We start from the raw sequence: 25,258 nt of genomic DNA, 5'->3' as shown, positions 1-25,258 counted from the left end.
GCCCTTGTCCATCCGATACAAAAAAAAGGAGACAGTTCGGATCCGGCAAACTACAGGCCTATTGCTATTACCTCCCTGCTCTCCAAAATCATGGAGAGCATAATTAGCCGTCGGCTCTTGGTATACCTAGAGGGTCACCAGTTGATCAACGACCGACAATACGGGTTTCGCCATGGTCGGTCGGCAGGTGATCTTCTGGTATACCTAACACATAGATGGGCTGCGGCTATTGAAAGCAAGGGGGAAGGCCTGGCAGTTAGCCTGGATATAGCGAAGGCCTTTGATCGTGTATGGCATAAGGCGCTCCTCTCTAAACTTCCATCATTTGGGCTTCCCGAGAGCTTGTGCAAGTGGACCTCCAGCTTCCTCACTGGGCGCAGCATACAGGTCGTTGTCCACGGACATTGCTCGAACCCGAAGCCCGTGAATGCTGGAGTGCCCCAAGGCTGTGTGCTATCTCCTACGCTGTTTCTTCTGCATATCAATGATATGTTGGACACCTCCAACATTCATTGCTATGCAGATGACAGCACTGGTGATGCCGTATACACGGGCCATGCACGTCTCTCTCGGGAAATCGTCGACCAGTGCCGGGAGAAACTTGTGTCTTCTATCGAGTCCTCTCTTGAGAAGGTCGCGGAATGGGGTAAATTGAACCTTGTCCAATTTAACCCCCAGAAGACTCAAGTTTGCGCGTTTACCACAAAAAAAAACCCCATTTGTCGCATCACCGCTCTTCGAGAACACTTCCCTTAAAGCCTCGCCTAGTATCGGAATACTGGGTCTCGAAATCTCGAGCGATTGCCAATTCCGTGGCCATCTGGAGGGCAAAGCCAAATTGGCTTCAAAGAAACTGGGCGTCATTAATAGAGCACGGCAATACTTCAAGCCGGCCCACATTCTAGCGCTGTACAAAGCGCAGGTCCGGCCACACATGGAGTATTGCTGTCATCTCTGGTCTGGCGCACCCCAGTATCAGCTCGATCCATTTGACCGCGTGCAACGCAGAGCAGCGCGAATTGTCGGGGACCCAGTACTCTGTGAACGGCTGGATCACTTGGCGTTGCGTAGAGACGTCGCTTCATTGTGTGTCTTCTACCGCATTTATCACGGGGAGTGTTCCGAAGAGCTGTTTTACCTAATTCCTGCCGCCGAATTCCACCTTCGCACGACACGCCACAAGTTAGGATATCATCCTCACCATCTGGATGTGTGGCGGTCCTCCGCAGTGCGGTTTACAAGGAGCTTTCTTCCACGTACTACAAAGCTGTGGAATGAACTTCCTTGTGCGGTGTTTCCGGGACGATACGACATGGGTACCTTCAAAAAAAGCGCGCACACCTTCCTTAAAGGCCGGCAACGCTCCTTTGATTCCTTTGGTGTTGCAAGAGAGTATGGGCGGCGGTGATCACTTAACAACAGGTGACCCGTACGCTCGTTTGTCCTCCTATTCCATAAAAAAAAAGATCTTCTTGCGTACCTCACCCATAAATGGGCGCAAGCGGTTGAGTCGAAGGGAGAGGCGTTGGCGGTGAGTTTGGACATATTGAAGGCCTTTGATCGGGTGTGGCATAAAGCGCTTATAGCGAAACTGCCATCCTATGGGCTTCCCGAGAAGTTGTGCAAATGGGTCACAAGCTTTTTGGCTGATCGGAGCATAAAGGTTGTTATCAACGGTGCATGCTCCGACTTAAAACCTATAAACTCTGGTGTCCCGCAAGGCTGTGTGCTATCCCCTACGCTGTTTCTTCTGCATCATCAATGATATGCTGCAAATCAGCAATATTCATTGCTATGCAGACGATAGCATGGGGTATGCTTCCTACAACGGCCGTGCCAACATGTCCCGGGATAGCGTCGACGAGAACCGGATCAAACTTGTGTCTGAAATTGAGACTATGCTTTGCAAAGTCTCGGAATGGGGCCGACAAAATTTAGTCCAATTCAACCCCAAGAAGACACAAGTTTGTGCGTTCACCACTAAAAAGTCTCCCTTTGTCGTATCCCCTCGATTCGAGATCACTCCTCTAACTGCCACAGCCTGTATTGGCATACTTGGCGTCGATATATCGAGCGACGTTCAGTTCCGTGGTCACTTGGAAGAGAAGGCCAAACTGGCCTCTAAAAAGCTTGTTGTACTCAGTAAGGCGAGACAGTACTTCACTAAAAGCCACCGCCTGCAACTTTATAAGGCGCAAATTCGGCCTCACATGGAGTACTGTTCTCACCTCTGGGCGGGTGCTCCACAGTACCAGCTTCTTCCATTTGACCGCATACAACGAAGAGCGGCTCGAATCATCGACGACCAAGTCATCTCCGATCGGCTTGATTCTCTAGCATTGCGTAGAGATGTGGGTTCTCTCTGCATCTTCTACCGCATTTATCACGGGGAGTGCTCAGAGGAGCTGTTCGGGTTGATTCCAGCGGCCGAATTCCACCATCGGACATTACGTGCAAAGTACCATCCGCATCACGTAGACGTCTGGCATTCCACAACCGCGCGTTTTCTTCGAAATTTCTTGCCTCGCACAGCCACGCAACACAAAACGCATTTCTTGACACACCTGTTGTTGCGGATGTCCATGGGCGGCCATCCTCACCTCTCCCCATCCCGTGAGCCTCTTGCCCGATTGCCCCGTCTCGTATAAAAAAAAATATTATTATTATGACAGTAAGGGACGAGAGGAGCAGGACGTTGAGCTGATGGTCATTGATACGCCCTGCCCATAACAATGCAGTGCCGCTTAGGATTATTGAAAACGCAAAAATCACCACAATCTAGCCGGCATCTTCTTCATCTAGAAAACTTCACCTAAAAGAAACAACGGTGTTGAAAAGCGTTGGCAGGTAACAGGGATCAATTTTCTGAAAAAAAAGGTGATTTCAAATTAGAAGCCAAAGAAAAATTAGTATTTAAAAGAGATTTGATGCAAAGCCATCAAATGTAACGGAAAAGGCTTCACTTAAGTTTTTATAAAAGTGACGCACCAAGCAGATTGATGACTCACCTCCATTTGCAAGCGATTCTAAATAATTGTCAACCCGGATTTTGCGGGCAAGAATTTTTCTTGAGAATAACATCCGCTGAACATCACACATATGATTGCTTGCACAAATCTGACCAAACTATCCTGCAGTGCATTTTTTGCATGATGTTTCTAGACAGTGCTGTTTACAAATAATTTTCAATGTAATCTAACAAACCTGTGGAATCAATTTTCTTACCCAATTTCCAGATGTAACGCAAATATAAAGCTCCTCTGGTTCCTCTGGCATTGAAAGAGAGTAAGCACATATCACTTACGATCAATTAACCCATTTGTCCTACTAACAGGGGCGTGCATACCATATAGGCAATTAATCAGTGACTACCTCGCGAAGAACCTAAATAGGTAAATATAGCACTAGTTCTAAAGTATTTTTTTGTTCAATTTGGTTCTGTTATTCTTTAACCAAACTTTATAAAATCAATACAACAGTATTGTATTCAATAGTAATTATTGAACAATCACTCATTTAAGTAAAGTATTAGATTGGCCAAATAGTCCGGAAACTATATGCGAAACACAAATAACTTCAATATTATTTAGACCTCAAAACCCAAAACAGCCTGTACAGTTTACTATATCTATAGTGCCTACCTTCTAGAAAACCAATGCACGCCACTGCCTACGAATAATATAAAAAATTGTCAAGGTAGATTTAAGACCAATCACGTGGAAAGTCAAGGTCCTAAAGTTAATGATTGATACTCAAGTGACACCACTTAATTCTAATAACAACATAACATCTCACAAAGTTTTATTCATTTTTTATCGTAATTGCTAACCTAACCATTATTCACATATTACACAAAATGTAATTATTCCAACATCTACGAATATGTACATAAAAATCGATGAATATTAACATCAAGAACTCATTATCAATTAGATTTCTTTAGCATTTGTAACTGTTAAACTTATAATTTTTTTTGTCAGAGCCAAATTTAAAGGTTTTCGGCCTTACAAATAAACTTGATATAAAGTTATACATAAGAATAAACCAAGAATTGCAAAATGTTGTCAATACAATAATAATTCTGAAGATTTCCGCATGTCAAGTAGCCATGCAAATAAACCTGGGAAATGTTATACGTCCGAATAAACCAATACTATGCAAATTTCTTTACTACTATTTTTCTTTTTTACTTTAAAAATTTGTACATTATGCATATTCTGGGTTTATACTTAGGTATGATTTTATACCATGTTTATTTGTAAGGACGCTTAAGTGCATAAACACATTAAGTGGGTGTAACGTTAAAGTGTCAAATAATTGAACATTTCTTATATTATAATACATAGTAAGTATATAAAAGTTTTATTTGAATATATTCGTCTCATGAATATGAGCTTAGGTACATTTTCAATTGAGATGAGAAATTAGAATTCGACGACACCTCTCTTATTTATTACCTTTGAGATAGAATTTTAGAATTTAATGCACTCTTAAAACAGATTCGCTGATATAATCATGGACTTACAATATACTAGCCTTTAGATAAACAAAGCGTTAGGAAGAGAAGAACGTCTCTAATGGTGATACAGCAAAATAGAAAAAGAAAGCGAATCTATTGTTACTGTAAGCGATTTTGAGTGAGAAGTCGTAAACAGTCAGCCACACTTGGCTATGTTTCATACTTATCACGACCAAAGAGGATCTAAATACTACGTAATAAGAGGTGGGACTGCCTAAGTAAAATTTGAAATTCAGTTTAGTATGAATTGTGCAGTCCTTTGATATAAGTTTGAAATAGAAGTGATTCCAGTATTCAGATTGGCGACGAAGTATAATCCGGCTAAATTTGAAAGTGAACAGTTGCTTAAAGCGTAGTGGATTTCAGCTCCACGTTTCATACAATCGAATGAATCGGTTTTTTCTTAGAGAGTTTCGCTACGTTGTTCACGACAGAAACGAAATCTCAGGGATATGGATGTTTGTTAAATCTGCAATGACTAGTAATTTTTCTGATTATTGTTCTTTCTGTTTGAACGGAAACCCTTTCTAAGTACTTTTATCAAATATTTAAATAGTGCCATTGAATGTTCTGTGTAATTATTTCTACAAAATTTTTCCTTCATTTTGAGTTTTCGTGCAATAAAACCTAACGAATTTCAGTTCCGGTTTCTCATAAGTCAATTATCAATGTTTTTCTTATAATGAACTTTTCGGTTTCAAGTTGGATGAACTTGCTTTATAGTAGACGAAAATGACTTTTGTGGCACAAAATACTTAAGAAGAAAGCGTTAACTCCTCGGGTCTTTTTGTAGTAAAAAGTGAAAAAGTCTACAAAATAGACATGAAATCATATATTATGAGTTACACAGTAAATAAATTATTGGTAATACCACAAATTCGTTGATTGTTCTGTCAACAGATTACACTGTAAATCAGAATCTACAATTTCGTCAACAGCGGCAAACATAACCTTAAAATGGTGTTTGAATTATTAATCCATATATTTATTTATGATACAACACTATTAACCTAACAATAAAAATAATAAATTAATCATAACTTAACCTATACGTCCAAATTAGTATAGATCTATCAAAATTGTATAGTTATTAATAAAAAAAATAAAAATAAAAACAGATTTTTGAAGTAAACAAAAACTATGTCTAAAATTATAAAAAAACTAAATACTTATTATGTTTTTATTAACAACTACCATGGAAAATATACAATAATCTTCGAGGGAGCCTATAATGTCAATAGCACTTTACCCTCGAAAGCGAGTCTTTAAAGACAAATACTTAATAATAACGAAATATTTTAGTAACGGAAGTGAGTTGTTTTACATGTATGTCTTTGCTCAAATTAATATTTCAAACCAACACTGTATCATCTTGCATACCGAATAATCTAATCATTATTTTTAAACATTTTACATTTATTACATTATTTTACGTCATTATTATGATAAAGTTTACTTGCCTAAACGTCTAAACGCTAACGATACTAACTCATAACAAAGATTTATATTATCTTGATAGAACGGTGGGTTCTAAAATCATCAACGCGTTAGTTACAATAGTTAAGTGTAGAAGTTTGCAAACTACTAATCTATATTCCATGTTGTCCCAAGTTAGCTTAGATATTTTCTATTTCAAACGCCAGAACATTTACTTCCTTACAAAGCACATTTGACTAGTCATTTATCTCTTTAAAGTGCAGGTTTCATAAATAAATTTAACTAGGATTGTTTCTTTGTTATCGGTTAATTAACTTTGGGTTAATATCTCCTACCATCGCTTTATCACCATCACATTAAGAGTATGCTTTTATAAATCACTAGCTGATACCCCGCGACTTCGTCCGCGTACACACAGCACCGAGCGGCATTTCACTTAAATCTTTAAAATAGAACACAAAAAACACTTCTGAATTATGCTGTTACGACAATTTTTGTAGATAATAATGTATTCTGCAAAGTCGTAGTATTTTTTGCCCATTATTTTACACTCTCATCAATAGTTTTCGCAGCGCACTCGATGTAAAGAATATTTTAGGTAATTTTTACACCTTGGGTTACATTAATGCAGATTTAGTAAGGATCCCTAATTTTTTGAAAATATAATACAGCCTATTTCACCCGGCGATAGTGTAGCTCCCAATAGTGAAAGAATTTTTCAATTCGGTTCAGTAGTTTCGGAGCCTAATCAATGCAAACAAACAAACAATCAAATATTTTCTCTTTATAATATTAAGTACCTATAGAAGTATAGATAATAGAAGTTTTCAATTTCTTCTTCGCTTGACCTCTCTTCTTCACTATCATCCATTCAGGTAATGAGACCTACATCTCCCATAACTGAATTGATGACAGTTTGAAATTTCACTGTGTTTGGTTTATATATTTGTGTAACAGAAATCCCACTCATTTGGATGGATTTCTGTGTTGATGAAGCCTTTGGCTTCGATTATCGGAGTGTTCTTCTATGTTGCAACCAATCCTTTTCACTAGGACCACTACTTTTCTTAGTATGTCATAATTAAGTTTTCCAGCAGCAAAGTTTTGTTCGAGATATCTCTTTGTTGATGATATGGAACTTACATTAAAAGTGCAAACTGTGAGCGTAAGTAAGCTTTTTGGGGTATATGATGACTATGACATCATCATCTTCGGTAGTCTAATGTGTACTTTTTTTATGAAAATAAGGGACGAGACGAGCAGGACGTTCAGCTGATGGTAATTGATACGCCCTACCCATTTCAATGCATTGCCGCTCAGGATTCTTGAAAAACCCAAAAAAAAAGAAACACAGCAATGTTTTAACATTACTGCTTCACGGCAGAAATAGGCGCCGTCGTGGTACCCATAATCTAGCCGGTTTCCTGTGCAAAGGAGCCTCCCACTGGTAAACTGTTTAAAACTGTATAATATTATTAACATTTAAAGCATGGTAGATGTTCTGTTAATGTAAAAACAATATTACAATAAATAAAGATGTTAGAAAATATCTAGGAAATTCTAGTTTGGAACCCGAAACATGATATTGGTCATTTGCTATTCTAATGACCGTCTCTCGAGGTATCGTCCAATAAATCGATACGACGCTTCGTGAACCAACTGCTTAAATATTAACATAAAAATTATATTATTTCGATTAGAACTTTCATATCTTACCATATATTAACAAGAGAATAAATTAGATGATGATGAGATGATTTTCTTCGTTTGTTTATAACTATTCAACTCAAAAATTACTAATCCTGTCGTTAAAACTCTTTCACCTGTAGAAAGCTACATTAATTGGCATCAAGTACCATTGGCTGTGTTTTATTCTTAAATTAATTAAGGTATACTGGACCTCTCAAATACGATAATTATGCTACATTTTTGTTTCAAAACCGAAACGAAGTTGGGGCGAGTCACTGACACTACTATATCTGAACTATAAATCTCCGATGATACCACAACATAAATACTTTTACAATTCAAATAACAACAAAAACTGACTCATACATGAATGCATGCAAAAAGGATGTGATTAAAACTATAAGTAGATAGATGACTTGGTGGCGATTGACGTGGTTTTTTGTTGTTAAGCTGATGAGTTTTTGGAATCGATCGGTAAAGCCGCTTAAAAATTAATCCAAAAAAAAACACAAATGAAAAAAAAAATTCGTAGTTATTTTGGGATTTCTTAAAATCTACCGATCCGAATCTAATTATATTCAAAATCTAAGTTTGGTCAAGCCCTTTCGAATGGCGTGAATCGCGATTAAATCGGTTGAGCCGTTTGAAAGTTATAAGAGGTTTACATATATACACACACACACACACATATATAAACAGACGTACACCATCGCGGGACTAGTCAGGGAAGCCTCCTAGGACCTTAAAACGTCGAGATCTGATGAATACTCGATTTTCGAATAACGGGATAAAACCAATAACTTCCCCATTTTTAGCGGGAACTATAAACTTGTTCGGGGAAAAGCTCGCATTTCAAGACGAGTGATCAAAATTAACTATCAATCAATACTAGAAAACAATTTTGATGATTAATTCCCATTATTCAAAAGATAAAACAATTATTACATTAAATTATACACAGATGTTATAATTCTTACAACTAACTTCAAGCACTAAAAATTGCCGTAATTAAAAAGTGTCGTTTTAACCTATACCTCTTTAACCTAAAGATCAATTGATAACTTTGCCTTAACAACAGTGCGCATATTAAGACATGCTGAACATAATATTGTAAACCCAACGAACCTTGAGTGTAGATAAGCAAAAGAAGCTCTACCCCAAATAGACTCCAAGCTCTCTCGCAAGCTGGTAAAACTCCCACGACCAAGACTTCGTAAAATAACTCATGTGATTACGGGTCACGGCCCTTTTAACAAGCATCTGTTTAATATAGGTGTCACCGACAGTCCACTGTGCAGAGCCTGCATGGAGGCAGAAGAAACAGCCGCACTCATCATTGTAAAGTGTAGGAGTGTAGCCGCATACTGGGCCACACACCTGGGGTCACCGGGGACTCTCTCCGAAGTCATGGGTGACATCAGAGGTTTGATACACTACGTTGGGGAGCTGGGGTGGATTTGCGGCCCACTCCATCACGCAAAATAGGCCCGCTGTAGTCTCGAATTGCAGATAGTAGCCCGTGATAACCGTATAACCTATAAATGTTGAATCTTTCTAGTTTGTTACCTTTACTTTTTATGTTCGATCGGAGAGTTGTATTTTGTCAAATATTTTTAAATTTTGTATCCTGTTTTCATATAGTGGAATAGATCTCCTGGCTATAAATATAATATCATTGTATGATTGTATATCACACAAAGAGTTGATACGATCGAAGCGCTTGCCTATTATATTGTGTTGTCACAGGACTCTGTTGGTTCAGGCAGGGTGTTGAGAAGAGGCTCCGAGAACCGGGTGTCTTCTTCTGTCATTGAGAGTAAATATTTACCCAACCTTTTTAGCATTTCCAGATCTGGCAATATAACGCATAGTGAATAATTACCTGAAGGTGGCTGAAATAGGAAAATAATTCTAAAATAGATAACTCTAACAATCAGAATATCGATGTCGAGGGATGCGATGGCTGGTCATGTTGAATTCAATGTTCGTTAATATTATGATTGTTGTGTACTGACAATGTTAGTAAATACATTGAAGAAACACAGCGGTTTATTACTCGATGGCGTTGACGAGTTGACGCATAGATCAGCCAACATTCATATTCCATGTCGGACATATTTATTTTAAGCGGAGGACCTGGCACGCGACGTAGACACAAGCAAAAACTTTTGTAACCAACTTCAAAAAAGGAGGAGATTCTCAATTCTTGGGTATGTTTTTTTATGTTTTGTTATCGATTTGTTGTCGGTGTCAGCCAAGGTAGGTTTGTAACTATATACATGATGCTTGAAACGCACGCGGTGGTGCCGCAGCGGGAGGACACCGATTCCAAAAATAATTGTTACTAGAATTAGAATAATTAATAATGTATAAAAATAAGCAATTTTTTTTTTTAGTGCATATTATATCTATTGTTTTGAAATAGGTTTTGTGAAGTCGGCTGTTTTTTTGTAAATATTTCTTTGGTGAGTATAAAAATCTTTGTTTAAGCTTCTGGGATACAGATGTGTAATATTAGGATTTGGGATATAATTTTCTTTAAATCAATCAATCAATCAAATTCTTTATTTGCGTATAAACTAGGCATGCAAATTAATTTAATACAGTAAATGGTATAAGTTAAATAACACATAACAAGATTAGATAATCAATTCAAATCAAAATCAGTTTATTCACGTAGGTCATGGAAACAATGAATGTCAAACAAAAATAATCTTATTGAATCTACCGCAACTTCGTAAAGGGTTAAGCTAATGAAAAGAAGTAGCAAGAAACTCATTGCCACTCTTTTATATCAAGATTTACATTTACTTCGATTTACAAATCATTTCAATTACAATAATATGATAAATAATGATATATCTACATGTCAGAAACAATAAAAATTAATTATCATAATAATAGAAAAATAATAAAGAATTACAGACTCACATAATAATAATAAATGTTGTCTAATTAATCACAGCAAGCCAAATGAACACAACGTGTAAAAAGTTAAAGTTTCATGTTTTGTATAACAGAATAACGGCTTTAAAACAAAATTTTCAATTAAAACGAAATTCTTTATTCGTACACGTCATAAGATATTCAACAAACAAGTAAGGAAAGTTCTAAAGAATACAAGTCTAACTATGCTTTGTGTATTTTTCGAGGGGCGCGTAATATCTTAAGTTGAAAGAATGCAGTTGTTTCAAGAACTGTCTGCATTCTCGTATTGTTTTACATTAGATCAAGCGAGCCAATTTATTTTCATCGCTCTGAGTGGCTCCAAGCCGGAAGGAAGTGGTAACGAGTGCTTTTGTTCGGAACATGTTAAAGACATTGGTGATTTATTAAACGGGTTTTTCTTGCGAGCAAATTTATTACAAGTGGATTTTGGGTGACGTTTTGATGATTGGAGTTTTCTTTTCATTATATTCTTTTATTTATTTGCCTAAAATAAGGAAGTCTTTGAATATATCAATTTTTATAGTGAATATTAAATTATATAGGGACATCTATCATCGTGAAATTCCTTCAAAAAAAGCGCGTACACCTTCCTTAAAGGCCGGCAACGCTCTTGTGATTCCTCTGGTGTTGCAAGAGAATGTGGGCGGCGGTGATCACTTAACACCAGGTGACCCGTACGCTCGTTTGTCCTCCTATTCCATAAAAAAAATCCATAGAACTGGAACTATTAAGAGTGTGAAAATACATAAAAATGCGTTTTCCCAGAACTTTTCCCAGAACTAAGACTAGCTAAGTAGCTAGATCTGTTTTTAACCTACTTCGAAAAGGAGGAGGTTCTCAATTCGATTGGTATTGTTTTTATGTATGTACACCGATTACACTGAGATTTATGATCCGATTTACGTGATTCTTCTTTAGTTTGATACAGAATGTTTGCCATTTGGTCCCATATTATCATTTTATGAACGTTTTTATGAATATTTTTGTTTACTTGGATGATGTTATTATAGTTTACGTATGGCTTTTTTAGGAGTTTTTAGGAGATTTAGGATGATTATAATATATTATTATTTTTATTAATCAGTTTGCCGATAAGTGGGTCTTAGGCTGCCTGTCGGTATAGATGCATATATATAGGCGGAGCTATTTAAGCATATATGTTAGGTATATTGTAATTGAAATGATTTGTAAAACGCTAACGAGCTGTGAATATTGATTTTAAAGAGTGGCAATGAGTTTCTTGCCACTTCTTCTCATTAAAGCTCAACCTTTTCCGAAGTGGTTGTAAATGTTAAAAGAAACGAATACTTTTGACTTTCATATGTATCTATCATTTCCTTGTCTTACATGAAACAATACTTACTATAAAATGTCTATTACTGAATATATATAACTAAAAATCACCCAGGGCTCGCCTTGGTAGGGTCTGTTGTTAACACATTACATAATGAAAAGTAAATTGTTTTTATAAGTAAAAAGGAACTTCGTTCCAATAAACTAGCCGTTCCCCACCGCTTCGCTGAGCAAATTTTAAAAGGAAGCAACGTTGGAATTCAAAATAAATAGCCATAAACCATCTAGGAAAAATTTCGCATCGAATGGTGGTAGTTTCATGTCGATACGATCAGTGGTTTAGGCGTGATGGAGCCTCAAACAAATACCATTTTCATTATATATATGTAGATAATATAACTTGTGATATTAGTAAAACTCACACAAGCAAGCTTAACAAAACAATAGACTTCGTACCTCCCACTCATAAAAGGTTTGATATTCAGAAACACTCATATACAGAAAGGTTTGTACAGCTCTTATGAAACAAATGACGAGCAAACATAGGGTATCATTGCGGGCCCTCGCATAACATCTAATGGAATTTTTTACCATAACTATTGCGTATTGCGGAGGCAACAGAAGTTTCTTAACAAAGCTTATTGGATGAATAAATGTAAATAGTACTCTGGAGTATAAAAATACTTGTCTTTCCTTCCTTCGTTAACTTTTGATCTGAAGTACCGGAGCAAGAAATGAGAAACTATTCAATTTATTTTTTCGTGTTCGAAACCATGGGAATGTTATATAATAAGCCTAGATTTCTATCCATCTGTTTGTCACACAAATCATAACATTCTCCCTACTAAGCTAGAGGTCCTGGTTTCGAATCCCGGTAGGTGCAATCATTTATATGATGAATATGGATGTTTGTGTAAAAGTGTGTCATTATTGTTAATATTATGTAATATAGGTAATGTCAATTCCCTGTTGATTATAATAAATTATATGTACAAAAAAAAACCAAGTATATTAAAAAGATTGTCTATGCATAGTTTATATAACATTAACAGAGTTCAAATCTCATACACAGTTTATAAGGAACGCAAAGTCTATTATTGAGCGATGTAAATGCTTTTGCAATCTGATTCCAAAAAATGAACAAAACAAGTGTGTTACGAAATTTAAAAGAATTTTTAAAAAATGTTTGTGTGGGAAAGTTTATTATAACATAAACGATTTTCTAAATGATACTTCAGACTGAGAATGAAGCGGACACTCCATTTTGAATGGTTGATAGTTTTTGACGTTCAATAAATGATTTTGAATCCTATATACCTTTAATATAAATAAAATACTTTTATTTGTATGTGCCACCTATTCATATCCCTTGCTACTACCGCGGCTAAGATACTTGACAGCTTGCTCAATAAGCAACTTGGTGATTATATTCAAATCCATGATGCGCAATTTGGTTTTAGAACTGGTACGTCAACGGAAAGTGCTATATTAACCTTGAAGCATACTGTCGGGTACTATACCAATAGGAAAACCTCAGTATTTGCCTGCTTTCTAGACTTGTCTAAGGCGTTTGACCTGGTGTCATATCCAGTACTGTGGGACAAGATGAGAAGTGCAGGAGTGCCAGACCGGTTCACTGCCCTAATCAAGTATTGGTATAACAATCAAAAAAATCAGCTGAGGTGGATGGGTGCTCTGTCAGATGAATATCGATTAGAATGTGGTGTTAGACAGGGAGGTTTAACGTCTCCATTACTCTTTAATCTTTATATGAATCACTTAATTGAGGAGCTGAGCAGTACACACGTTGGATGTCACATAGATGAAACCTGTTGCAATAATCTTAGTTTCGCAGATGATATGGTACTGCTTAGTCCCTCAATAGGAGGACTTAGGAAGCTTATTTCCATTTGCGAGACATATGCAGCGGCTCACGGCTTAAAATATAACTCATTAAAGAGTCAAGTTATGATATTTCGAACTCCAAAACACAAGTCACGAAATTATCCTTGCTTATTTCTCGCAAATAAAAAGCTAGAGATTGTTGATAAGTTCAAATATTTAGGTCACATCATTTCGAATGACTTAAGAGATGACTATGACATAGAGCGGGAGCGTAGAGCGCTATCAGTAAGGAGTAATATGCTCGCCCGCAGGTTTGCACGAAGCACAAATAATGTTAAAGCGTTATTATTCAAAGCATTCTGCCAGTCTTTTTACTCGAGCAGCTTGTGGGTGTCATATTCGCGCGGGGCTTATAGCGTTCTACGTGTCACATATAATAATGCGTTTAGGAGGCTGTTAGGGCTGCCGTGGCGTTGTAGCGCTTCTGGAATGTTTGCTGAGGCATGTGTGGACGGTTTCCATGCCATAATGCGCAAAAAAGCGATCTCCATGTTGCAGCGTCTACGTGTAAGCAGTAACAGCATCCTAAAGATGATTGCTGCCAGAGCTGACTGTTCCTTCCAGAAACACTGGATACAGTTAGCTCTAGGTTTATAAATATATTTCACTAATAATACTAACGTAGTTCATAATAAATATTGTTACTAATACATTTACTAATATATATGGAGATGTCTCTGAATTAAATAAATAAATAAATAAATAGGGTTTAAGTCGGTGCTTGCCTGGTTGGGTTGTTTGATTCTAGACGAAGCTATCCCGCACAAAGTCACGCGTGGCGAGTGTAGGTTACAGTGCCTACTATTACATTTGGCTTGGCTTAATTAATATTAAAGGTATATGATTCGCATAAGAGGTGTTTTAAATTTTGTCTCTATAAATTTATTTTATCCTTTTGAGTTTTTGAAGTTGGGTTTTTTAAACGTAGTTTTTTTTTAATTTAAGTGTCATTACTCAGGTAAATTATAAAATTTCGTTGCTTTTTACTGTCATATATTAAAACGTATTTTTTAGTAGCTATGCGTAGGCCTACAAAAGGATCCACGTGCCCTAAATAATATAGATTCCCTATTTCACGTTCTTGTGAGACACTGAAATATCGTGAAGAACGTTTGTTAGCTGTGAATGACAATCGTAACTATCGTTAACTTTTCTGTCCCAATAAACTTATCGACGGTAACTCACCTTATCCGTACACGCTGGCTGTCAATGGGACGACGTATAGCTTACCAGAGATAAAAGTTTGTATGGAAATTGGAATTCACGCGTCCCAATATAAGGCGATAAGAATGACTTATCGGGTATATTGGGACAGCTTCAGATTATTGACAGCTAATTACTAACAGTAGAAGGTAGTAATTTATCTCTATCTGTAGATAGTATATTGGGAACGGCCGTAAGATCCTCTTCTTGGCAAACGGGTTTATAATAATAATATATAATCAAACTAAATGGAAACTCCTAAAAAACCAGTACACAAACTATACTAACATCATCCACATAAACAAAAATATTCATAAAATAAAAACTGCTGGGCCAAAGTAAGTAAAATTTTTATGGGACCAAAAGGCAAACATTCTGCATCGAACTAAAGAAACACGAAAATTATAAATCTCACAGTTATCGGTGTACATACATAAAAAAATACCAATCGAATTGAGAACCTCTTCCTTTTCGACGTCGGTTAAAAACATTAAAATCATATTTTATGTGCCCCTTAGGACGACGAAAACTTGGACAAATATCGAGACCCAATGATAAAAAATATTTCAATTTCTTTGACCAGATAATAGTATTTGTGACTCTGTTTATTGCATGTGACTTTAAACTACTTCAAGAAGTCCGATTAAGTTGAAAAGTTGCAAAAGTATCAATGAAATACTATATTAATATTTTCAGGAAAACTGGCTTATTTTCAGTAATTTTCATAATAGAGACCTCCCGTAAGTTGCCGCAAAATTAAAATCTATTCCGGTACGATAATTTTATGACCAACTTCCCTGCCACATAACCTATCCACACTCAGACGACCAGAAAATATTATTTTTAACGTTATTATTTACTATGTTAAGCAGAATATATGTTATTGAAGTTTATTTATCTCACAGATTATTTGACTTGACATAAGTGATTAATATTAACCTGTATGTGCGATATCTAATATATAAAAGAGAATGTATCTTTGTATGTTCCCAAATAACTCCTAAACTATTGGACCGATCTTAATGAAATCTTTTGAAATAGATTCGTTGAAGCTCAAGGAAGGTTTACATATATAGTTTGTCGTGCCACCCACGCACTCACCCACGCATTTACCATATCTCTCGAACAGTTTATTGACAGAACAACGTCTATCGGGTCAGCTAGTAAATGATAAAAATCCATTTCAGTTTCGAGAAAACTGCTTGACTTTTTTGACACGTCGAGAGCAGAGTACTTCGTCAAACACATCGAGTATGAGGCGTGCAAATTGTAGATGTGTTTAGTGTTATTTACCTCGCCTTCATGAAGTTTTAACTTCTATGGTGTTATCTAAAACCAAAAAGTTACCACACACATAGAAATACAAGAGTTAAGATTGGAAACGACTACAGTAACAATATTGTAACTGATCGAGGAACAGCTCAGGGCTCGATTATCGCAACGAACGAATACTTTATATACGTAAACAATATGTGCAGGTTATTCAAACACGGTTCCGTATACCAGTATGCTGATGACACGTGTATAGTTGTGGCCGACACTGATATTAAAATAGCAGAAAGAAAACTTCAAGAAAACTTCGACGCTATGTGTCAATGATCTCACGATGTTGGTTTAGCCATTAACGCGCAAAACACCAAGTTAATGTGCATAGAATCCCCTTATAACAAATCTTCATATAAACCTTTGATATCAGCCCACTGTCACGACTGTCAACACAATAATACAAGTCAAAACAGCACAAACTGTACACCACTGGATGTAGTGAAAGAACATAATATGTACCTTGGGCTAATTATAGACAATAACTTTACGTGGGGTCCTCATATAGAATTTGTATGTAATAAACTAAGGTCAATACTTTCTAGATTATCAATACTTAAATACAAAATGAACTACAAAATCTTGAGTCTACTATATCTTGCTCTGGCTGACTCTGTTGTTGGATACGGGTTGTGCTGTTATGGCAGAACGTATAAAACATATTTAGAAAAAATTCATAACTTACAAATAAGATTACTTAAAACCATTGTGCCTAACCATGTTAAATAGAAATTTACTAATAACCAACAAGAACTATTTTCCTATTGTAATGTCATGTCGATACACTCTAAAATAAGATTCGCAATTTTTGTTGTAGAATATAATAATACATATTGTAATGTTAAGAAATATGAAAGAAAACAAAATATGAGGAAACTAGCCTACCTAAATAAGTTTTGTCTACCTAAATATAACAATGTATATGGTAAAAGAAGCTGTAACTATGTATTACCTAGGATATTAAATACATTACGTAATGATCTAATAGATATATATCTGCAAAAGAAAAATTTCAAAGTAAAGCTAAAAAAATACTATATAGAAGCTAATAACCAGGAATACCTATGATGTATATTTTTAATATTACTACTATATGTTATATTAAGTCTTAAGTAATTAAAACAATTATTGTAATGCGAACTTACCGCTCGCACATAAACCTTAGAGGTTTTGCGAGTATGTCTTTATTATTATATATATTAAGATAATTTTGATCATTGAATAAATAAATAAATAAATCTATTGACGTTCTATACATATACGGCCGTTTTCAATAACCTATTTATACTTAGTTGAACTACTAGAGGTAGACAAATCTATCCTTTTACGCTTACTTACATTTCAATAACCTATCGACATAAAGCATTGGACTATAACTATATTGGACATAACTATGGATAGATAAGATCCTTTCACTAAACGGTGGCAGCAATGTATCCGTAACTAGAGATACGTTATTGAAAACGGCCGATAGACATATCATTCGACGACCTGTATAGCCGAGTGGTTAGCGATCCTACTTACTAAGCTAGAGGTCCCGGGTTCGAATCCCGGTAGGTGCAAGCATTTATATGATGAATATGGATGTTTGTTTCCGAGTCATGGATGTTTAAATGTATTTATGTATGTTTATATGAATTTATGTATGTTTAAGTATGCATATTGTATTAAATATATCATTATCTTGTTACCCATGACACAGGCTAAATATGCTTAACTTGTAGGCAAGATAATTTGTGTGAAAAGTGTGTCAATATTATATTATTATTCGCTGTCTGATAGCGGAAGGGCATAAGAGTACTAAAAGACAATGTATGACACACACTTTTCTCCTTAGTCGTGTGTCACTATCCGCATCGAACCTACACTGAATAAATGTTTTACATTGCTGCTTATTGACCGAGAATATTTTTAACAACTGCAGTAAATGCGGCAATGTACAGATCATAGTTTCTCAACCTTATTGTGCTCACCGCCCACTTTGAGAATATGTTTTTTTGTAGAGTATTTTCGTGTATTTTTTTGCCTTTTAAGACTATATTTTTTAATCTACCCACGCCCCATCTGCGCCATTACAATGCCCCCTTTATTTTCTCTGGGTCTTCTACTGCCCCCCGAAAGTCTCAAACGCCCACAAGGGGGCGTTATCACCCACGTTGAGAACCCATGGTATAGATATAAGTGCAGTCGAAGCTTATTGTGGTGTCATTTGTGGCATGTTCCATATTTAGGCTTTGTTTTTATATGACGTGATTTGTCTATATGTATAGAATGTGTTATCGTTTTTTTTTATTAAAATAAGGGACGAGACGAGCAGGACGTTCAGCTGATGGTGATGAATACGCCCTGTACAATGTAGTGCCGCTCAGGATGATTGAAAAACACAAAGTTTCTGAACGGCACCACAATTACTGCGCTCGTCACCTTGAGACATAGGATGTCAGGTCTCATTTACCTGAGTGCCTCTCAGGTCGCATTTGATTTGTATTTTTAGTATTTATAAGAATATAATATCTTCTTCCAAATTAATTAGATATGATAGCAGAGACTTACTATTATGGTGTTCAGTGTTCTTGAAGATATCAGATAGTAACTCTTGCTTGATGTCAACTCTCTGAAGGGTTTTTAGATCTGGTGCCACCTGAAAGAGATATATTTAAAATCAAAACAAACAGATCATATGTTTTAATACTCAAGGCACAATATACAATTACATTTGCTGACCCGACTGACGTTGTACATAATAATAAGTAAAATATTTTTTTTATGAATTTCTCAATAATCTTAACATCAATAATTATTTCGTAAAATATTCTCCGTGTTGTTATAATGAAATTGTTTCACAGCAGAACTGTCAAACCGTTCAAATTCGAAACTTGGAAATAAAAATAATTATGGGTCCCAAATCGATATAAAAACTATCAAACATCAGGACACTAGATATATATATATTACTAGCTAACCCAGCAAACATTGTATTGTCAATGAAAGTATTAAAAAAAAATAACAAATTGTTGGGGCATGAAAAATAGATGATGACCGATTCTCAGATCTACCAAATATATCGTATAAAAAAATTATCGTACTACAATAATTGTATTCGATTACCATCTTGCAACCCTATTGCGGATCTGTGTATGGAACAGAATAATATAAAAATCGTGATGGAAAAATAGGGGTTGATCGTAGAAGAGTAAAAATTTGAAGTAGGATGTGTTTTTTAATGCTGAATCATAATCTTCTTAATATATATAAATTACGTGACACGTTGTTTGTCCGCGATGGACTCCTAAACTAATGACGGATTTTAATGGGGATTATTTCATGGAGTGCAGTTGGTCCAACTTGATAGGATAGTTTTTATTTCCATTTGGGACCCATAATTATTTTTATATTTCAATATTTGGTTTGTATGGACATATTTTCTATGAGAGAATTTAGTGACGCACGGTTTGACAGTTCCGCTGTGAAACAATTTCATTATAACAACAGCGAGCATTTTTTACGACGTAATCCTTGATGTTTTGAAATATTAATGGCAAATTCCTATAAAACAATATTTTTTTTATTATCTACAGAACAACGTCTGTCGGGGCAGCTAGTAAAATATAAATAAAAAAATTGTCAATAAATTAAATAATATATTTAGAGGTATCCTTATCATTTAGGAATATCGTATGAAAAATAGATGTTGGCCGATTATCAGATCTACCCGAAATGCACACAAAATTTTATACAAATCGTTTAAGCCGTTTCATACAGAACGTTTCGGAGGACTTTGGTAACAAACACCAGGACACGAGAATTTAACATAATAGAAGGTATGGTTTGGATTGCATCCCGAAATCTGTAATGTAAAGAAGTCATATGCTAATATGGAGGTTATATTACACGTATACATTTAATTTACAGTAAAATCAAAGTTCTAGTTACGACTTATCTATACATAGTTTAATTAATTTCTAGTCATTCAGACTAGATTTTCAACGGAATTACTTAGAAAAATGGGAACCTTGTCGGGATCTGACGTTGGCTTGGCGTGGAATCTTAGAAAAGTGCTCCAAACTCGGCAAATCTGTCAACTCGGGAAACCGGTCGCCTCCGTTTTGTCTGTTTAATACAAATTTATGTTAGCGAATTTTCGAACAAAAGAGATGGCTCGAAGATTTGTTTGTAGATTCTATGTGTCGTCATCTTTACATGCGCTCTACACTAAATCTGCGAGAACGCTTGTAGCAAAGATGTTGCTCATTTCGGTACGGTGGCTTTGTACTGCTTGCAACATCTATCTTACTGTTTTACTGATATCAAAACAGTACTAATATACACACACACACACACATACTCACGCCTTGTTCCCGTCGGGGTAGGCAGAGACAATAGAATGCTACTTGCTTCTATCCTTACAAACTTGACGCGCTTTCTCTACATTTATTACTCTTTTCATACGCTCGCCGGTTGTGGATGCTTTCGACCTTTCCTTTCCTCAAAACGACCCAAATTTGCTCGACGAATGTCCTATCAGGTTTTTCGCGACCGTCTTGCCTACACACACTTGCCTTATATATTCGATAAGTCTTTCTTCACTCATTCGCTCCACGTGTCCATAGTATTTATGTAATTGTAAAATAATCGGTATATATAAAAGAGAACGTATGTTTGTATGTTCCCTAATAACTCCTAAACTATTCGACCGATCTCAAGGAAATCTTTTGTAATAGATTCGTTGAAGCTCAAGTAAGGTTTACATTTATAATTTATATGGCAAAACAACGTTTGCCAGGTCAGCTAGTAACAAATATAACACAGACGTCATCATCATCATTTATCCGGAAGACGTCCACTGCTGGACAAAGGCCTCCCCCAAAAATTACCATGACGATCGGTCCTGTGCTGCCCTCATCCATCCTACTCCGGCGATCTTGACCAGATCGTCGGTCCATCTTGTACCATCTACCAACACTACGCCTTCCGGTACTTGGTCGCCATTCGAGGACCTTAGTGCCCCAACGGCTATCGGTCCACCGAGCTAAGTGCCTTGCTTACTGCCATTTCAGTTTCGCAATAATTTGGGCTATATCGGTGATTTTGGTTCTCCTACGGATCTCCTCATTTCTGATTCGATCTCGCAGGGAAACTCCGAGCATAGCCATTTCCATTGCCCGCTTAGCAACAGCGAGATTCCTCATAAGACAACACAACACAGACGTAGTCTCAATAAAATAAATTCGTGTTTTCCGATCGCATTGACCTTTCCTAATTTCGTTATGTAAAATGTTTTGGAAAGCTAACCTAAAACTCGATTATGAAACTCACAACATAAACACTTGAAAGACCACAAATTATGCGTGGTGCTGTTGCGACGCAGCGCTCGTTAATATTGTTTGTTGAGTCCCTTGAATTGCGTTTTTTATTTAACAAATATTTAGGCTGACGTAAATATTTTACGCTAGGGTTGCCCCCGAGTAATTTCATGACTTGTTAATTATTTTTTAATTTTCTATTTAGGGATGGAGATTTACCCAATTACTTGTGTAGAAGGGGTTGGTAATTTTAACAATAGAATATAGAATTACAATAAACACTTATTATTAAAAATTAAAAGACAATTAGGGCATAGTGTCTCTTACAATTCACAATAAGTAATGCCTACCCGGACTTAGTTGGCACTGCTGTAGTGCCAACTAAGCGCACTATTTAGCTTACGCGAATCAAGTTGACTATAGATCTAAATATTATATGCTATTATCGTTATTTCTAATCAGTGATTTTGAATAGTATTTCAATTTTAACAGTAGTTAAATAAATGTTATTAATAATTGGTAGATATTTTTTTACACATCAAGCTGACACTTGTTAAGTTTATCTCAGCGGTCTACGCAGTAAGGAGGTTTGTTCCATTGGCTTTAGCATCATGTTTACGAAGCTCTAAAGTTTGATGCATCCAATATTCGTTATTTTATATTTATTCAGTTAATTCTTTATTAATTTTAATGAAATAATTTATAATATTTAAACATAACTCATATATCTTACAAACTTATTTGTTATGTATATTACAGCTATTGTAAAATAATCTATTTGATTGAAAAGAGTGTCTGTTGAGTTTCTTGTATGTTCTTCTCACGAGCTCAACTTTTATACGAACATTTGGTAAATTCAGTAATTTAGAGGAAATATTTGTAGTGAAGATTCAAAGCCGCTTAGCTTAAGGCTTAATTTATTTGACTTTGATGTAATATTAGCAAAGGCTGTTCTGAAATATAGGAATTCTAAAACAATATACCATCACTCGAATAATATAAAATCCTTGAATGGCGACCACGTACGGAAGACACAGTGTTGGTAGGGCCCCCCACAAGATGGACCGACAAGATCGCCGGAATACGTTGCATGAGGACCGATCGTCGTGGACCGGAAGTTGTCAGAGGTGGACATCTTCCGGCTGATGATGATGATGATGATAATACCGTCTCACTAACGCGGGCGAGACAAAATCATTGCGATAAGAACAGCTGCAGCTCCTACAAAGAATCATCAATAGCGCCGATTTCACCATGAAAGTAGAATGCGATCAGAACACTATAAACTAAACTTACACCGATAAATGAGTTTACAAATTCAATTCCGATTTCACAAACATAAACAAAACGCAGTTATAGCCTGATATATGCTGCCATTTTATTTACAACAATACAATTACTAAGATAATTTTTACATCTAGATAGAGTCTCTTGCTGTTAGACAACCGATAAAAACAGGCCAGGAATAAAGTTTAGAGTGCGTGACAAGCTACGTCTTACACTCGCGATTTGTATGACACTTTGTGTAAGTGTGAGTTGCTCAAAATAGAGGTTAGTTCTTAACTCAATTATTTTCGACGTTTCCACAGCTTTCATAGTATATCGAGACGTATAAATAAACTAAGTACATTTATATTATTAACACATTCGTGTGACATTATTAACAATATGTTTTAAATCGGATCGGTTTTACTCATATTTGGCGGTGGTGGTATCGACTAGTTTTGGACCACTCGGATTTTCTTCAACAGGGCTGTGACCACGGGCTGTTTTGAATTCACGGTCGCGACCTATCTGGCACTAGTGCCGCAAAGCCGATATAAATAAATATAATTAACAGGTAATAAATGCTCATAACTATGATCATATTATTATAAAGGCATGGAAAATGTTAGGTTTCCTAAAATGTAACTCTAAGGAATTCAGAAACACAACTACTCATATCTGTCTATTTAACACGCTTGTTCGAAGTACTTTAGAGTTCAATAGCATGATATGGAACCCTTTCTATAAATGCCACATAAAACGCATGGAAAAAATTCAAAACTCACTTACAAAATTCTTGTCATTCAAAGATGCCTCTCAAATCGATCACGTTACTCTGATAGATTAAATCATTTTAAGATTGTTTCTCTATCCAACAGACGAAAGTTTCTGGACCTTTGCGGCCTTTTTAAAATTATACACGGATCCTTAGAACCTAACATAAAATCTAACTTAAATTTCTCCATTCCAAGATGTTTACCAAGACAACCGATTAATAAAATATTTTCAAATAATTACTCTAGAGCGAATGTGAAACCATACGGTCCTTATAATAGAATATCTACAACATTCAATGATATCACGACACGTTTAGGTCACTTAGAAATAAAGTTTTAGAAAAAATAACGACCACGGTAGATAATAGTTTGTATTAGATTGTTAATGACTAGAATTAAGATTTATTACTAAGTTACTTAATTTTTTCAAAATTAAAATAATGAATGTACCTAATTAGAATAACCAACCTAGAATTAGTATGTAAGTGCAAATCAATTATTAATGTTAAGTTGAGTTATTGTTGGTACATCTTAAATAAATAACTACATTTACAATACTTGTTTGTTGCGTCACTTTATATATTATATTATTGAAATGATTTGTAAAACAATGAAAATGTAAATCTTGATTTAAAAGAGTGGCAATGACTTTCTTGCTACTCCTTCTCATTAGCTCAACCCTCTACAAAGTAGCGGTAGATTCAATAAGAAAAAATATTTTTTAATGACATTCATAAGTGTCATTTCGGTGACCAACATGAATAACTTCGACAAAATCTTAAAATATTTTGAATACTCAATTTATTTTTACATTGATGATCTCGTATAAGACGAGCTTAGTTCTGCACAATAGCTGCAATAAGTAACATTTGTGTAGCTTATTTATTTTTGTTACTTTATCGGCACAGAATAAAAACAATTTGCGATTGAATTCAAGTAAATATGTCAAGATAACACAGCGACCCCGAGATTCCATCAAAAAAATTCCAGCAAATATATCATCCAAGTAAACAGTATTGGATCGCAGCTTCCCTTTCGATATGATTTATTGAAGGACCGGCGTTATGGCGACGATGCGGTATGATTTGTAGTTCTCATATCGTGTTATATACTCTTCATTTGTGTTATTTTAGGTTAAGCCGATTTCAATAAAAGGCAGTTTGCTGATGATTCTATAAATATTTAACAATATCCCCTGCCCAATTTATTCGATATATTTTCTCCGGATGCCGACTAGAAGGGTCATATTCTGTAGCTATGTATGCAACTTGCCGCTATTTCCATACCTAAACGCTTTAAATTGTACTTATAACGATTTTGAGCTCTTGGGGCTCAAAATAGTACATTGTTAACCGATGGTCGAAAAAATCAATTTCCGAGGTATTTAGACGCCCGAGCGCAGCGAGGGCGACTATAGTCCGAGTAGGAATTTATTCTTTTACCCGTGTTAAACACTCTACTTTTCATTTCGAATATGAGGAAAATAAAACTTTTTGTTTATCTAAACTATTCATAGATAAAATGTAATAATATTAGTAGTACCTATTTAATTGTCAAACTAGGACAATTTATGTCGACTTTTTGAATTTTAAATA

General features: G+C 35.7%; 1 protein-coding gene across 3 annotated transcripts in view; it reads right to left on the bottom strand.

Moving 5' to 3' along the window:
* The window catches only part of LOC126970239 (hemicentin-1-like), a 138,357-nt gene that overhangs the window by 67,869 nt on the left and 45,230 nt on the right, over positions 1–25,258 (bottom strand). For all 3 annotated transcript variants that reach the window (XM_050816046.1, XM_050816048.1, XM_050816047.1), the window contains exon 2: positions 18,872–18,959. The gene's annotated coding sequence lies outside the window, so the exon portion shown is untranslated. The remainder of the gene's footprint in view (positions 1–18,871; positions 18,960–25,258) is intronic.

Source organism: Leptidea sinapis, chromosome 20, assembly GCF_905404315.1.
Source record: "Leptidea sinapis chromosome 20, ilLepSina1.1, whole genome shotgun sequence".
Taxonomy (NCBI): domain Eukaryota; kingdom Metazoa; phylum Arthropoda; class Insecta; order Lepidoptera; family Pieridae; genus Leptidea; species Leptidea sinapis.
The sequence above is the reverse complement of the archived record's forward strand: the minus strand, read 5'-3'. Positions and strand labels throughout refer to the sequence as shown.